A 16,117-nucleotide genomic window follows, 5' to 3' on the forward strand; every position below is an offset into this window, starting at 1 on the left:
TTTTTGGTTTTATTAAGGCGAGTGGACATTGAAGGTATGTTGACAAATATCGTGACATCAATGATGGGAGGTTGAGAACTATCGGGTTTCGTCATTAAAATAACCCATGGCGATGGGTGGAATTTGAACAAATTCCTTCATGACATAAGCATCACATAATTACATCTAGACTAGCCGCGCCATATAGTTTTAAAACGAAGAGTTTGTTCCTATATATACTTTCGGATCGATCGAGGATTACTTGCATTACAATAATCACCATGCAGGTTTTAGGTAACTGAGTCTTATGAGTAATTTCAGATAACTTACAGAATTGCAAATAATTGTAATTTTGGCATATAATGAGTGATGAAATAGTAATTTTAGTTTCCTCCTTGAAGAATTTATCAACGAGGTTTTATTTCTATGGTAGCAACAGTAACCAAAACGGGTTAAAGAAGTTGTCTCAAAATTATATCAAGAAACACTGAACTGAAAAGACTACAGGGAAATCAAATTCATATATTTAAGCACAACAGTTTCCATGACAAGTACAAAATAGTTACATCGTCAGAGTATAAATATTCTCCTACTTTGAAACTAGATACATCAAAAGTGTTCAAATTCACGAACAGAGAGTGTGTTTAAATCACTTCCTCTACAAATAACGACCTCACTGTGGTCACTATAACATTTAAAAAATTCAAACTCAATCTGGACTAGTAGAAATGGGAGATTACAAAACCATGTAGCTCATCCAATGATGGAACACCATGTGACAAACATTAGACATTACCGAACAAGGCTAAATTGGAATCTCAACATCAAAGGCTAGAAAAGCGAGGAAGAGAATAAATTACTCTTCGCCGTGAGAATTTCCAAAGATGCTGAAATTCTTCCAGCGCAACTAGCGGCTAGATAAACCGGCTAGCAAGCGCCTAAATGGGCAAAACATTGATTAACTGGCCGAAAAATGCCGGATTGTCTGCCTAATAAATCTGGACTTCTAAAACCTCCTGGGCTTGTTGCAGTGGGATTTCGCCACGTTATCTTGATTTATCTAGTTTTTTATCTTGTTTGTAGGAAGAGGTAGTGGGAGGAAGGAGTGGTTGTAGTGGATTGAGCAAAGAAGAAAATATAGATAATTTGAAACAATTATTGAAAATTGAAAAAAAAACTGATTAATTCATCAAACACAATCTCAATATTGATGTTCATTATTCACGTAAATTGTCCAGTTTTTGTATTTATAATTCATTCAATAACATTTCAAATAAAATATATAGAACAAATCTAAAGACAAGCACGCATGGCACAAAATTGGGAAAACAATCCTCTATTCCGTAAACTTGTAGGTATATAACAAATTTGTATATGGTGTTAAGTTATTGTTATATAAAACTAACCGATTAAAAGTAGATATTGTTTTTTTCAATTACAGTACACACAAATGCATTTACAACAAAACTATAGCACTGCTTGGTAGACAATTTTAGAAAATCACCCTATTGAGTGGAATGGTAACACCTTCACCCGGGACCGTTTTAATTTTCCGTTTCGATGTTCAACAGAGCCCCAAAACGCAACCCGATGATTACAATTATTTATCAACAGTCTTCCTAATCTAGAGACGTAAACCCTATTCTTCCTGCATATGTTTAGAATCGTCCGCAATATACAATGAATACATATCATTCAGAACCAAGGGTGACAATTCCCTAAAATACTACTGTATTATGAAAGTAGCCCCGAATTAGCAGCCTGTTCTCTTTTCCAGCGTCGCGACATGACGCCGCCACTTCCAGAAGCATAAAGGCTTCACCCGCTGTTGCAACATGACAATTTATCGCTGTAGAGGCAAAGCCCCGAAATGAGGGGTCAAAAATACACTGTTTACAAGCGTACAATGTCCCACTAGCGCCTGCTCTGGCGTCCAGCCATAGTTCGTACTCCAGGGGTGTTAAAAATAAATAGTGGCGATGATGGAATATAACAAGTTCAGTAAAAACGTCTTTGGGATATTATTGGATGGGATGGGTAGTAGTCCACTGAAGAATTACTAAACATGTTACTCACCAGATGATACAAGTTTTTTTTTTTATCTTACTAATATTATAAATGTGAAAGTTTGTGTGTTTGTTTGTTTGTTTGTTTGTTTGTTTGAAGTTCAATCACGCATAAACCACTGGACGGATTGGGCTGAAATTTGGCATGATGATAGCTTACATTCCCGATTAACATATAGGCATATTCTTATCTCAAAAATCCTTTCGGGCTCCGCCCCAGTGGCTCTGTAATTCCCCATGTTAACCTTAAGAGTATTCATATTTAAAGGGAATTAAAGAATTTAGTCAGCTGTTTCAACTAAAAAAGTTGGTTCTATGATATGGAAAAGCATTAAAAAGTTATAAGATTTACCAACAGGGTGCAGCACTATATTTTTTTTGCATTTATGAAAACAGCTAATTTGAACTAAGCAGCAACAAAAAACTGTGATTCGCAATGAGAACTGTCAAAGTAGGATTGTTTACAGTTATGTATGTTTTTCATTTCATGAATAATTTGTGATATTTTGCGAATTGATAATTTATTTTTCTCTATTGTTTAGGTAAAATGGTAGAACATTATGGCTATGGTAGATGTGTAATACTATAGAATACTGTAAATTTAAAAAAGCAAATTTTATCAAACTGTGTCCTCCACCCATTGCAATCGCAAAGCTTGAGTATAACTGCAATAAGCATTTTATACTTATATTCCAACCCCGTACGAAGGACGGGTACTCTGCTAGTCTTTAATAATTAAAGGTGATAAGGCAGGAAAAGAGTCCAATGAAGTAAGTACATACTTTGGAAAACTAGTGATCAAATCATGTGAAAATAAAAATTGTATACATATTTTTTTACCAGTGTCGTGTTTCGGTCGGAAGAAGTCCTCAGTTTCCGGAAAATGGTATTACATTTAGGAAAATTGTGGTTAAATAAAAGGGTCCAGTTGTGGTTTCGGGTCGAGCCCAAGTTCTTGCAGTGACTAATACTTCAAAAGAAGGAAGGTGTGAAGATTTTCTTTTTACTGACTTTTTCCGACGTAAACGGATAGCCTTTTTTTTCGAATTCAGCGTGGAAAATACTGGGTATTTTCTATAGTTAGGAGCTCCAAACAAATTTTGAAAAACTCATTTTTCTCATTATTTTTGTCAACTGCAATATTGTTTTAACAGACGTTAAATAGACTGCAAAGACTGCAAAACAATATGTTTGGGACATATGACATTGACCAAAGAATACTCTCAGAGTATACTAATGAAGTTCCCCGAGCAAAGCTCGGTCCCCAGGTACTTTCGGTTAATTACGCATATACCCATCCCCATCTCAAGTGTAATGAAAATTACAAAAACACGTGATATTTATACAAGAATGTTCTACGGACCAAAGTGATGACAAACTCGGATAACACGAAACACAGTAAACGTGAGGTTTCTAGGGATTGTTTAAACTCTTTAATCCGTTTAAAACGTAGAGGGAAGCCCTTTGAATCCGTGTTAACAGTTTTGAGGAAGCCATCGACAAATTTACATTCCTGTAAACCAGAATAGTTGTAAAACTGCCATTTTAAAGAATATACATCAATGTTACCAGATAGGGTTAAAGACCACTAAAATATTTTAAAGGAGCTAAGAAAATTCTACTAAAACATTGTTTTTATAAAATAGAAAATTATTTTGCATCATCGTTATATTAGTCTTAAGTAGTATTATATGTTAACGCAGCCTATACACTATTGTATTTTACAATTTGTGTGTATGGACTCAAATGAATTTGAATTGTAAAGAAATGGAAGATGTCTTGTAGTGTACAATTTTGGTCCAAATTGTAAGGTTAGTTATTTTGAACGAATAAAATTTACAGAAGTCCCCGATTTCCTTTCACGATGTCAAGCTCTTTGCACAACAATATTTAAAAGTATAAAATCGCGCCTTCGAAGATTATACGCAACCAGAAGACTCGAACGGACGCCGATTGATCGCACATGATTGTACGGAGGGAATCAAAATTAGTTAATTTTATTTTTAAAATAGCTAGGTACAAGTAGGTTAAATAGGAGTATAGGTATAGGTTAAAGTAGCTAGGTTGAATAAGAATTTATCAAATTTATTCTTAAAACTTGGAGCCAATTTATCGCCAGTTGGATGGTTGGGATCGAAATTAAATACATAAATTGTATCCTACCAGAGCAATGTAGATTGTGACCAGTTCTGTACGGATTTTTGGCAACAGTCAATTAAAACTAACGAATGAGAACCTTTCCTAGGACACGTTCGATATATCTAGTTTCACCCAGCCTAATTAATTCGACGTTCCGGCAGTTAGACGGATTTTGGCTTAAAATATATAGACGCAATTTCAAATGACTCGAGTCTCAAAAAAGAGGACAGGGCTCTATTGCCAACTGACAGTCGGTTACGAATTGAACACTTTATTTCCCCACCAATTATACTGTATACCAATCCCACCATGATTACTGTAATTCTGAGCCAATGGAAGTAGTGGAAAAAATCTCGAATTCACTCTTGTTTTTAAGTTTCAATAAAACAATAGTAATAAACTTCAATAGCTAAAGCTTTCACAGTTATATACTCATACAAATGAATATTCCATTTTGAAATTTCAGGACCGTTTAATGTTACTAGCAACTCAAAATCAGAATGCGACATCCGAGTAAAGTTGAAGAACATGCACAGTTATTCTGATCATAGGTTCTGTCCCAATTTTTTCTAACATCATCGACGTTGGGCAGCGAGCTGGTCCAGTGGTTAGATCGCGGGACTCCGGTTCCTTAGGTCCCGGGTTCAAATCCCACCAAATCACCAATGGATTTTATCCATGTGATAATGCCGTAACCCCTTGGTCTAGCCTGAAGTAATGTGAAAAACAATTCCGGGCTCGTGCCTAGCGTCCTAGGACAAAAAAACCATCACCGACGACGCCATCGGTAGCTGATAATGTAACGTGCATCAGAAACAACGATGCAAGAAATTAAATGCCGACGCTATGCCTACATCCATCCATATCTATCTTTCACTGACGAAAACCTAAATACGCAATTAGAGCGAACAGTATTTATTGTTCGAAAAACAACTTAGAAACGTGTCTTTCTAGTTCAGCATAACAAATTTTGTTCGACGAACATATTTTGCCACGAAGGTTTTCCCAGCACCTTGAACATTACCAACATGCAACGCCTAAAACCGGATTGTGAATTTACAATAGGATGTGAAGCTTATTTGCACTTTTCAAAATCAATGGTTTAGTCACAGCTACCCTCCTCGACAATTGGGCAACCGCACAACGGTCAGCGGGCATTGAACAGTGAACAGTGAGCTCCAAAAACTGGTCCGACGGGTCCAAAGCTCGTGGGAGGCCACGCCAATTAAAACCAAAACTACTGCAATCCTTAAATATTCATGTTTGTCTCATTATACCCTCTATCTCTTCCATTAACGGGCGTTACGTCGGGCATAATTATCCCGCACGCAGGTCACACGCACGATTGCAAACGCGTGAATTTGGTGGACAATCTGGAAGAATACATGGGATTGGACCATTGGTTTGACAAAACGCAGTAGATTGGATTGGAGCATTGGTTGAACGGATACCTTTTAAAAATAAATGGACCTTTGAAGGGCTCTTCAATAGTAGTAGCTAGGATTTTTTTTGTTCCTAGGACGCTAGGCACGACCCCGGAATTGTTTTTCACATTTCTAGACCTAAGGCCCCGTTTATGCACCAAGTGCGGGAGCGGGGCGATAGCGGGCCCGCTCCCGCTGTAAATGAGTCTGTTTATGCACGAAGAGCGATAGCGGTAGCGGTTGGTTAAAGGAGAATGGAAGGGGGACACAGTCTTGCCAACTCAAACTCTGCCAAATAATTAACACAACTATTTGTCCTAAGTGCACGTGAGCGTGGGTCAAGTTGGCAACCCTGGCTTCATCCCAAGCAACCGCTGCGATTTCTAACTACACAGCGGGCGAATTAGAAACCGCAGCGGGAGGTCAACCGCTATCGCTATCGCTCTTGGTGCATAAACAGCCCCATTTAACTCAATGGTGTTAGAAATCGCTCCCACTGTCGCTACCGCTACCGCACTTGGTGCATAAACGGGGCCTAAGGTAAACGCACCAGTAGCTGACAGTATAAGAAACTATACGCACTTAATAATCCGTGGTTTTGAATAAATAGGAACTAAAGAGATATTACGGATTTTATGTGATTCTAAATTTAGTGTAGTTTTCAAATTTGTCATACAAAAAGGGTTTTTTAAATATATTTTATAACATTTTTAAACTTAATTCAACCTTTGTACGTGTTCCAGTGGCTGACAGTGAAAAAAGTGCTTGTACCAGTAGCTGACTCTGTCAGTTGTCCCAGTAGCTGACACTGGAACTATAAATGTAATAGCTGCTAAACCTAAGCGTTTTATAATTTATAAGACGAATAAAATCTAACTTAATAATTAAATTATAAAATCATGTAAAACGTTATTAAGAAAATGTATTTTACATATTTCAAAATAAAAAATATTTACATTAAAAAAAGTTAGGCCTAATTGACAAATTACCATGAGACCTAGGCTAATAGCTCTAAATTATTTCCAATAGGGAAATTCGCTTAAAATAGTTATGGGGTCTTATTTCTTTATTATAATGACATTTTAAGGTGTGGTTGAGATCACATAAATTATAAATAGCATGCAAATTTCGATAGGTAAAACCAATTTAATATTGTGCAAGTAGCAAATATCCCCTGTCAGCTAGTGGAACTTGTATGGCTTTTGTGTACCAAAGCCTGACATTGATATAATTTTAAATCCAAAACCCCTAACACCCCAATTTTATCATGAAACTAGCAGAGTACCCGTCCTTCGTACGGGGTTGGCATATAAGTATCAAATGCTTATAGCAGTTATGAGTGAGGACATGGTTTAAGAAATTTCGGTTCTTTTTGAAGTTCGTTCGCTACGCTCACTCACCTTTAGGTTGGAGCTCGTTCGCTGCGCTCACTTTCCTTCAGGTTAGCTCGTTCGCTACGCTCACTTGCCTTCAGGTTAGCTCGTTCGCTACGCTCACTCGCCTCCAGGTTGAAGTTCGTTCGCTACGCTCACTCACCTTTTGCTGTTGTCACAAATGTAAAAGAAATAATAGTGCTAGTGCTGAACCCTGTTGGTAATCCTTGTAACTTTTAATGCTATTGAACATCATAGAACAGAACCAACTTGTTTAATTGAAACAGCTGTTAAGATTCATTAATTCCATTTCTCATAAGGTTAACATGGGAAACTCCAGAGCCAGTGGGGCGGAGCCCCGAAGGATTTTTTGGGATAAAAATATGCCTATATGTTAATCGGGAATGTGAGCTATCATCATGCCAAATTTCAGCCCGATCCGACCAGTAGTTTTTGAGATTAGCTCATACAAACACACACACAGACACCACCTCTTCTTTATAATAGTATAGATTGTCAACAAAGGTATAATTGATAAAAATAATGAGCCTAATCATTAGTACTATTTGTAAGGGAATCGACTAAATGTGATGTGTACAGACAGGGTCGCTTTCAAACCACCACCATTCAGCGAGTATGGGCTAAATTTCACTGATTTTTTTGTAAACAAATCAATAATAAACATATGTTCTTCTAACAATGCAATCATGTGTAAATATTTTTAAGAGACCACATTATAATGTAAAGAAACTCAAACTGTCAGCTTCTGGAGCACTGTCAGCTACTGGTGCATTTACCTTAGGGGTTGCGGCATTATCAAGGGATAAAATCCATTGGTGATTTGGCGGGATTTGAACCCGGCCGCGCTCTTAGACTATGTATTTGTTCGACGAATATTCAATGACAATAAATGTACCAATAATTGTTAGAAGAACAACCAAAACCGATACTGTAGTTGGAAGTGTGCCTTACCGAAAGTCGATGTCCTCAAAATCCTTAAATGTTGATATTTCACCTATATACAAGATCGCGCCACTCATCCTACACTCATCTCCATTCATACTTGGCTTAAAATACCTACTTTGTATGGTCGCAATTTAATTGAAAAGTAGTATTCTACCTGGATAGTACAGTGCACAAACCTTATGCATCTAAATTTACCATTTTTTCGTCTAGAGGAAGGATTTCAAATTTTATGAGTACCTACGTTTTTGTAGGCATATTTTCATTGGAACACAGTCTCTTCTCGAAAAAAAAATATGGTCGTACCACTTTATTTTATTTAAATTTAACGAGAAATTTAAAAAGATTTTTTTTTGAAACTACAATAAATTATCTTTGTGGGAAATCAAAAACCTCTGAATTGCTTTCTGTTTAGTGCATAGTGGTTGGTAAGCATTATAAAATAGTTACAAAACATATAGAACACGTCTGCTATTTATTTCTAAAGTATAGAATCCTTTCAAGCAAAAATGCCTTGGAACCGCAACAATGTATTGCCGCACGAAGCTACAAGGCCAGACCGACCGGCTCGCGTGAATCAAAATCGCAGATAGTAATTTAATAACGAGCAGAGGAGCCGGGGGCCGAGCCACTGGGCGTGTGTATCCAAACACTCCACACACACATGCACACTAGTGGCATGCAATTGAAGACTTCCCGCTAGTGATCAGGGGTCCTTTCATCTCGCCTTCGACGGAGTTTAGCCTATATCTTGGTTGTAAAAATCAAAATTTTAATTACATAGAACCAAGAAAAAATTTTCAGCAAGATATTTTGTTGTGTACAAAACGAATCGCTAATCATACTCAAAATTCCGTATTCGAACAAAACAGATACACCTTACAGTACTTACTAAAAACGATGCATAGTATATTGCGATTTATTTAACCAATTCACTGTCACAACAGCATAAACAATGCATAATAGACACCACTGGACTAAATCACCGAAATATCCAAACATTTTTAAATAAGGTCTTTAAAAATAACATCTTTGAATTGCTCGAACTCACAACGCAAAATCGAGTATTGCACAAACAGCTTGCAAGTGACGACGGAAACTGACGATAAAAACCAAGTGTCGAGTTCTCGGAAGACGCGGACTTTAGCACCGGAAGCCCTGCAATGACCGGAAACGGTCCATCAGGAAGATCGTAAACCGCCAACAAGACCGGACTGGAGTGAACAGATGTCGTTGTCACTGAGACGTCATGCAGTTGGCGAATGTGAATGTCGTAGAAGAAACTGAATGTAGTTGTAGGAACAGAAATAGGGTTGTGGGACAGAGAAACAATCTAGTTTTTCTCGGTGGTAAATGTTACTTAATCGCCTAATAAACGTGGCAAATCACATGATAATTTGATCCACGGTTTATATATCAATACTCTATGAAATGGTTTTTTATCTTCCATTTCTTCAAAAATTGGCCCTCTTATACAAAAGTCTAATCTACAAAAAAAGGTCAATAGCTCTGGTTAGTGGGAATGGGAAGAAAAATAAAGTGTTTGACAAAATAAGCAAGATGCTGGAGATTTTGTAAGAATTACTTCTAGGATACATTTATAATATATATAGTGCGTTCAAACAACCGTGGCACCTGAGGGATTAGGAGGCCCCAAGGGTTTCCATGGGGTCTCCTAATCCGTCAGGTGCCACGGTTGTTTGAACGGAGTTCTTCTTGAAATCAAAGTTAAGCATCATAATGAAAAATTGAACAAAATCTAAACAGAGTACTTAAAATTAAATGTGAAACTACATACCTTGACGACTATTCAGGCTTGTTGTCATATGTTAAATGGTATAAAAAACAACTTGGAAACAGTACTACCAGGTTACAGCTACCTTAATTTGTTTCTAAATTATGCAGAGCAAGTACATTTGAAAGTATGCAACCCCGATGAGAAAATATCCCTGCATTTAAGCGTCACAACTATAAGCAAAATCCATACCGCCTAATCACTAGTTGGGACCGCGACATTTTACAATTTTAAGATTACAATAATAGGAATGCAGGGAGAGATTGTAGAAAGAAGTCTGTGGAACTGTGTATCTTTGATCACAGACTGTTTTGATACAGACTAATATCCGCAGTTCTAAGATCAGGACCACTCAAAGTGGTCAAGGGCCGTTGATAAAATTTCCACAATTCTCAAAGTCCACGTATAACTCACCCGGTGCTAATACAGTCGTCGGACCGTTTTACAAGATTCCGCCGTATAAACACTTGTTCGCCGTTCTTCAGTCGGATTCTCGCCATGGAATGCAAATAAACCGGGGTTGGATTTTAGGGTGCCATAAAAATTAATGGTTGTTCTGCGGCCGCTTAATTGATTCACAGTTTTGACTGTGGAGCCATTGACTTGACACTTCGTAGAGCTGCACAGTGCGTTTACAGCCCTTTGTTGTAAAATGGAGTGAGTAGAGTCTTTCAACTATATTCAACAACTGTTGACTTTCAAGCAAAATACTCTGAATCAACGTTCATTGAAGTGGGAAGTCTTGAAAGCTATTTCGATGGTAACATTGACACTGGAGGACTAAGAAGAGTTAATAAAAGAAAAGTAAATGTCTAGAAAATGACTGTTTCATGGGTAGAAAGAAATGTCTCAATTTTACCGTTGATTTTGTTGAAGAGTTGTAATCAGTGTTTCCAAATAAGTAGTTGAACAAATTAAACAAACGGAAGAGATGAAATACTTTGCGATTCTCGACTACTCAAACTTCTGGTTTAACGCTTCGAAACTTGTGAAGAATATGATAGCAGTAATATTGAAAATACTTTAATTTTCAGCTTTTACTTATATCCCAGCCATCGTTTTGATGTTCATGCAATAAATAAGCTACCAAACATCACAACTACAACCCTATTGTTTTTGCAATACTGATTCCTAGCTGCTGAGTACAGATAGGATCATTAAAGCCATCCTTGATTAAAGGTAAGCATCAGTTGAAAAGACAAAGGCAACAACTTTCGTCGGCAGAGTTCGGAAACTCGGCTAAAATGAGAACGGCAATATAATATTGAGAAGATGACATTCCACCACAGACCTTTCTTGTATGTTATCATACATACCATATTTCTTCTACAAATCCCCCTTTTCCAGAAATCTCTTAGTTCTAAACTGAGTACAAGGCACAGACAAGGGAATCGCAGCTAATTCAAACACTGATGCAATGCAGTGCAGAAAAGCAGTATACAGCAAAGTTTGGACAGCAAGGAGGTGGTAAAATTCGAATAGAAGATGAGATCGGACCATCCACCCACCACAGCAATGTTCTCCAGTTATATCGCCTCTTGTACACCTGGCTCTCATTAACTACTCGCAATGTCCCTGATTTATTCTCAACGACGCAACTATCCATAAAACATAGACCATCTTAATTTAGGACCGGGACGACATGCAGTAAAACGATCATAAACCGCCGGGACACGGCCCGTGCTGGGCCCGAAATATCCGTAAATCAGCCCGGCGCCCATCGCCCATCTTGCGAAATTCACCGAGGTCCTTTTGTTCACTTAAGCTAACGAATCTACCCACCTACCTTTATGGCTAACGATAATTCAACTCTCACGTGGGTTCTATAACTATTTTACGGTCTTTTTGTAGGTAGGATTTTCATACAAATCGGTTCCTGCGTTGAAGCGTTGAGGTATTGGTCTTCAAAGATCTTGAGGAAGTGGATTCGGGAGAAAGTGCGTAAACGTTTCGATTACATATTGTATGCGTACTGTTTGACAACAAGCAGTACAGTTTTGTCCAGCTGCAAATGTCAAACTCGATCATTAGCCAATTTTCTTTAAGGAATACGAACCATCTTCTTAATTCACTGAGGTACGTCAGCAAGTAGGGGTATAATCTGTATTACTTATAAGCTTTATGATTTATCGATTAACATGCAATATCCAATTGTAAAACGATGTAGAAACGTCCTTTATCAGTGATTTCCAAAAGCTGTGGATTATATAACCGCAGGTTTTTGAACGCACAGCAAGTAAATTTGTAGTTTATATTTCTGTAATTCATTTTCTCAAGGAGAACCTTTTTGTCGATGAGATTTTGTTTTACGAACACGACTCATTTCTGTGACTACGCAGAGGCAAGGGAGAAAGCTCAAGGGCTGTTGAATCTTGAACGATTTCGTACATACAATCTTTTACTGAATCACGAACGTAAAGCTAGTAATCGGTTTCAAGAAGGCGCACATGAGATAGCTGAGTGGCGTGCGCTGAGATCGCGTGTGCTAAACGACCGCCTGCGTGCAGCTTACCAAAAAACCGACCGTTTTATAGTTTCAAAATAAAAGAGTGGCAGGACCGCGTACCATTGGTCGGGGGGCAATAGCAATTTGGTCCAGCTGCCGAAATAAAATGTAGCTATAAAAAAGCGGGTTAAAGATCGGGTTCTTTGTTCGCTTCGTATTTCGCAATTATACTCTGACCGAAGGGGTTCGCAGTTTCGCCTCGCGGTTTTTTCGATTTCTACGCGAACTTTGCGACGTGCCGAGCTTGAGAAGCGTCCACCTGCCACCGGAGCGGGGTTTTTGACCCCGAAATATCCAAACAGAATCGAGCAAGGCTGTAAAAACCGAGGCCCACTTACCGGCGCTCACTGAATTTTTATTCGGCGAAATTCTCTGTGTTAATGGCGGTCCAGGATGTTGTTTGTTGATAATACGAGTAAAAAGTCTTGAATGTAAATCACAAGTCGTATATCATAAACCATGTGACATCACATACTTCTCCGGGCGTAGCTTACTTGCATAGCGTTTCCATAGAGGATATCTTCATTCGAATCATCAATCAAGTCAGAATAGGATTCAGTCAAAAGTGATGCAGTAGTAGTAATCAACATGGTACAATATGTTGGCATTCAACCTAATCAATGCATCTATCAATAAACTACAGTTGAATTTATTACGCTGACACCTAGTAATTAAACGCATGGATTAAAATACTCCTTAAAACTACATACACTGATAGACGCAATACAATTACGTCACATGCGCTCCGTATCACCAACAAAACATAAAACAGGCTTCAAATTTTACGCTAGGAAGTTTACTAGCACTATTCAAAATCAATATAAGGTCACAATTTTGAAAGTGAGAAATGTCAGAAGATTTTTAATGGTTTGAATTTTTCCCTGATCGTTTTAGTAATTAATTCGGGCTAAGAAACCGGCAAAACTTAGTGATACAGCGGTAATCTACTTCATTCACCACTCATCCTTCTCTCATTAGATCCCTGATGTGTAGTCGTAAAAAAATTAAATGATTCTTTAAGTGTTAGCCTAATCCTAAATTAAAATCTTCAGGCTCCAAAAAAGTAAAACTCATACAAGATTAATTGAATCTGCAGCTATGCAGTGAAGAAAAGTGGGTTATTGTTTGTTTTTCCAAATTGCTGTCAACACCTAGTTCAAAATCAAATTTAATAACGTTCCACATCTGGAACCGTAAATTATCAACTTAACAGCCATCCACCAGTTGACATTTTACTACTTCGAGACCGATTGTGAGTTGTGAACGTAGTAAAAATCTGATCATGCGTGAAATTGAAATTTTACACCAAAATGAGAGTTTACTATTGTTTTCGTAGTTTAAATTTCAAACAAAGGTATTTTCATAATTGGTAGTTAGTTTCCTTATTGTTCGTGTTGTGTTCAGTAGTTGGATGCGCATTTCTCCTCATTGAGGCATCTTTAGAGTATTTACTATTAAATTCTAACAGAATAATTGCGATAAAAATTGACTACTAAACCACAACATCAGCTAACAAACAAATAAGGTAACTAACAAACATAAATACCCCCGCCACAGCAAACCTGCAGACTAAGCGAATTTCCATTTTCCCGGCTTGATTTCTACTAAAATATTCGCTAAAAATTGTCGGATTTATTTCCTATTTAAATAACAGTGAGTACGTAGGTTTGCTGCTAAGGGGAAGATATTGACGTGTGTTTGCTAATGTAAATGTTCACTGTGCTGTTAATGCTAACTTAATATTTCGCTACAAATATTCTCTACCATAGAAATAATCCAAACTGTTGATATTACTGTAAACGTAACTACAAATTTTCTAAGGTCAAACAAAACCACTATAATGACATTGAATGTCACGTACAACGTCAACAATGGATACAAAACGCGAAAGCGAAAGGTGTATGAATAGTATTGTAACCTAAAGTTAATTTTCAGATTATCACTTTTAAAAATCGATTAACACAAGGTGACATCATGGGTCCCAAACTCTTTACTAAGTAACATCAGCAAAAAGTGTAAAAGACTATCCTGGGAGCTCACCAAACTTCCCACAACCAGTCGCATATTCGATATATTTTTTCCGTGCTAGACCCGTCTGTTCCCCCCCCCCCCTCCTACTTACAGATGTCATAGTTTTACGATTTTACCCAGGAACGCCGGTTTACGGCTCATCAGAGCGTCCCCAATCTGTATTTTCGTTACGGCCGTAATATTTTTATGACCTCATGACTAGAGGTCTGAGTCTAACGCCTCTTTCACACGAAGCGGCGCGCGCCGTGCGGCGTCCGCCGTGCGGCGCTACGCCGGACAAGCGTGTGTCTTCACACTAGTATGGTTTCGTGCGGCGCGCGCCGTACGGCCCTCCTAAATATTTATTATTTTCTGTTCAGTTGTGGCTTTTAAATTAATACTCCACTTAAAAGTTCAAATAAAATGAATACTGTAGGCTAATTTAATTTCCGTTCAGTTGTGGCTTTTAAATGAATACTCCACTTAAAAGTTCAAATAAAATTAATACTGTAGGCTAATTTAAAATATAAAAACTAGTGCACCTGTTGCTCGAATTCGAGCAATTGCAAAATATTAAAGTAGTTTTTTTACGAATAATTGTCACAATTTCCGTCGACTTAAAAGAGTCAACTCATAGATAATGTAACCAATCACTCCACTCCAGTTATCGAAACTGGAAACGAACTCACTCTGAAAACGAACGCTCACTCCATCTATCGAAACTGAAAACGAAAACTCTCTGTGTATCATGTGTGTACTATGAACAGTTGTAATTAATACTAATTATTCGTCTGTTTAACCATAGATAAAAAATACTCCCCCTAAAATAATAGAAACAAAATTTCGTCGACACTAGCGCCCAGTATGGCGTACATGAACTAGACATGAAAAACGAGCTTCAAAATTAACAATGGGATGAGAAGTCTACTTGTGTTGGTTAGTCTATGGTTTAACTAAACAAAATCTTGTCTTCATAAGATATACATTGGGATTTTCATGGCCGGAGGGCAAAGCCCGAGGACTTTTACTACAGGAATTGGTGAAAGGGTACACAACAAATACTTAATTTTGACACATCGTTTGTAAAAATCCGTCCATTATTAACAGAGGAGTAGTATTTTATAGAAATCGCCTTCACGTATTATATATAAGTATTCGTCATATCTGAAAATATTGTATTCTAGAAGTTAAAAAAATGTTACATTACGTATAAATTACTAAATTATTAACTTAATACCAAATATTCTCCTCTAGTTATTAAAGAAAAAAATTTGTTTTAATACTTTAAGTTGACCGATTTGCATGGGATGAACATAAAAATATATGTTTTGTAATAGCTTTAAATATATTATTTTCCGATACAACGATATATAATTTCTTAATTAACTGTTGCACCTTCTTGGTCAGGTTGTTTGCCTAAATTGAGACAGCGTAGGGGTTGGGCCGTGCGGCGCGCGCCGCACCGTGTGAAAGCTCCCATAAGAACCAATGCACCTTCACCAAGTGGTCCGGCGTGGACGCCGCGCGGCGCTGTCGTCCGGCTCAAGGTGCATCCGGCGGTAACTCGCGCGCCGTGCGGCGAATTCGCCGCGCGGCGCGCGCCGGACATAGTGTGAAGGGACTCATATACTCCCATAGCCCTACGCCGGATCCGGCGGGCGCCGCACGGCGCGCGCCGCGTCGTGTGAAAGAGGCGTAATACGTAGCTCATTCCGGCTTGGAATAGTTCGCTTGCAGGGTGTGTCGAAACCGTCTACCCAAACCGCCTCTCATTACGGGCAGAAATAGATTGTGCGTGCGTCGACACGCGGACACGCGTCGCGTACTGTCTAGCGTCTCCGACAAAGAACCGACGCGACAAT

At 38.1% G+C, this 16,117-nt stretch overlaps 2 protein-coding genes across 9 annotated transcripts in view; one reads left to right on the forward strand and one right to left on the reverse strand.

Moving 5' to 3' along the window:
• Window positions 1–16,117, forward strand: part of LOC129001447 (voltage-dependent L-type calcium channel subunit beta-1) — a 234,315-nt gene that overhangs the window by 148,115 nt on the left and 70,083 nt on the right. The window lies entirely within an intron of this gene.
• The window catches only part of LOC129001449 (cell cycle checkpoint protein RAD17-like), a 36,436-nt gene that overhangs the window by 12,410 nt on the left and 7,909 nt on the right, over window positions 1–16,117 (reverse strand). The gene's annotated exons all lie outside the window — the stretch shown is intronic.

This window comes from Macrosteles quadrilineatus, unplaced genomic scaffold (assembly GCF_028750875.1).
Source record: "Macrosteles quadrilineatus isolate MER2022 unplaced genomic scaffold, UCM_ALF_1.0 Scaffold_8__2_contigs__length_117827958, whole genome shotgun sequence".
Classification (NCBI taxonomy): Eukaryota; Metazoa; Arthropoda; class Insecta; order Hemiptera; family Cicadellidae; genus Macrosteles; species Macrosteles quadrilineatus.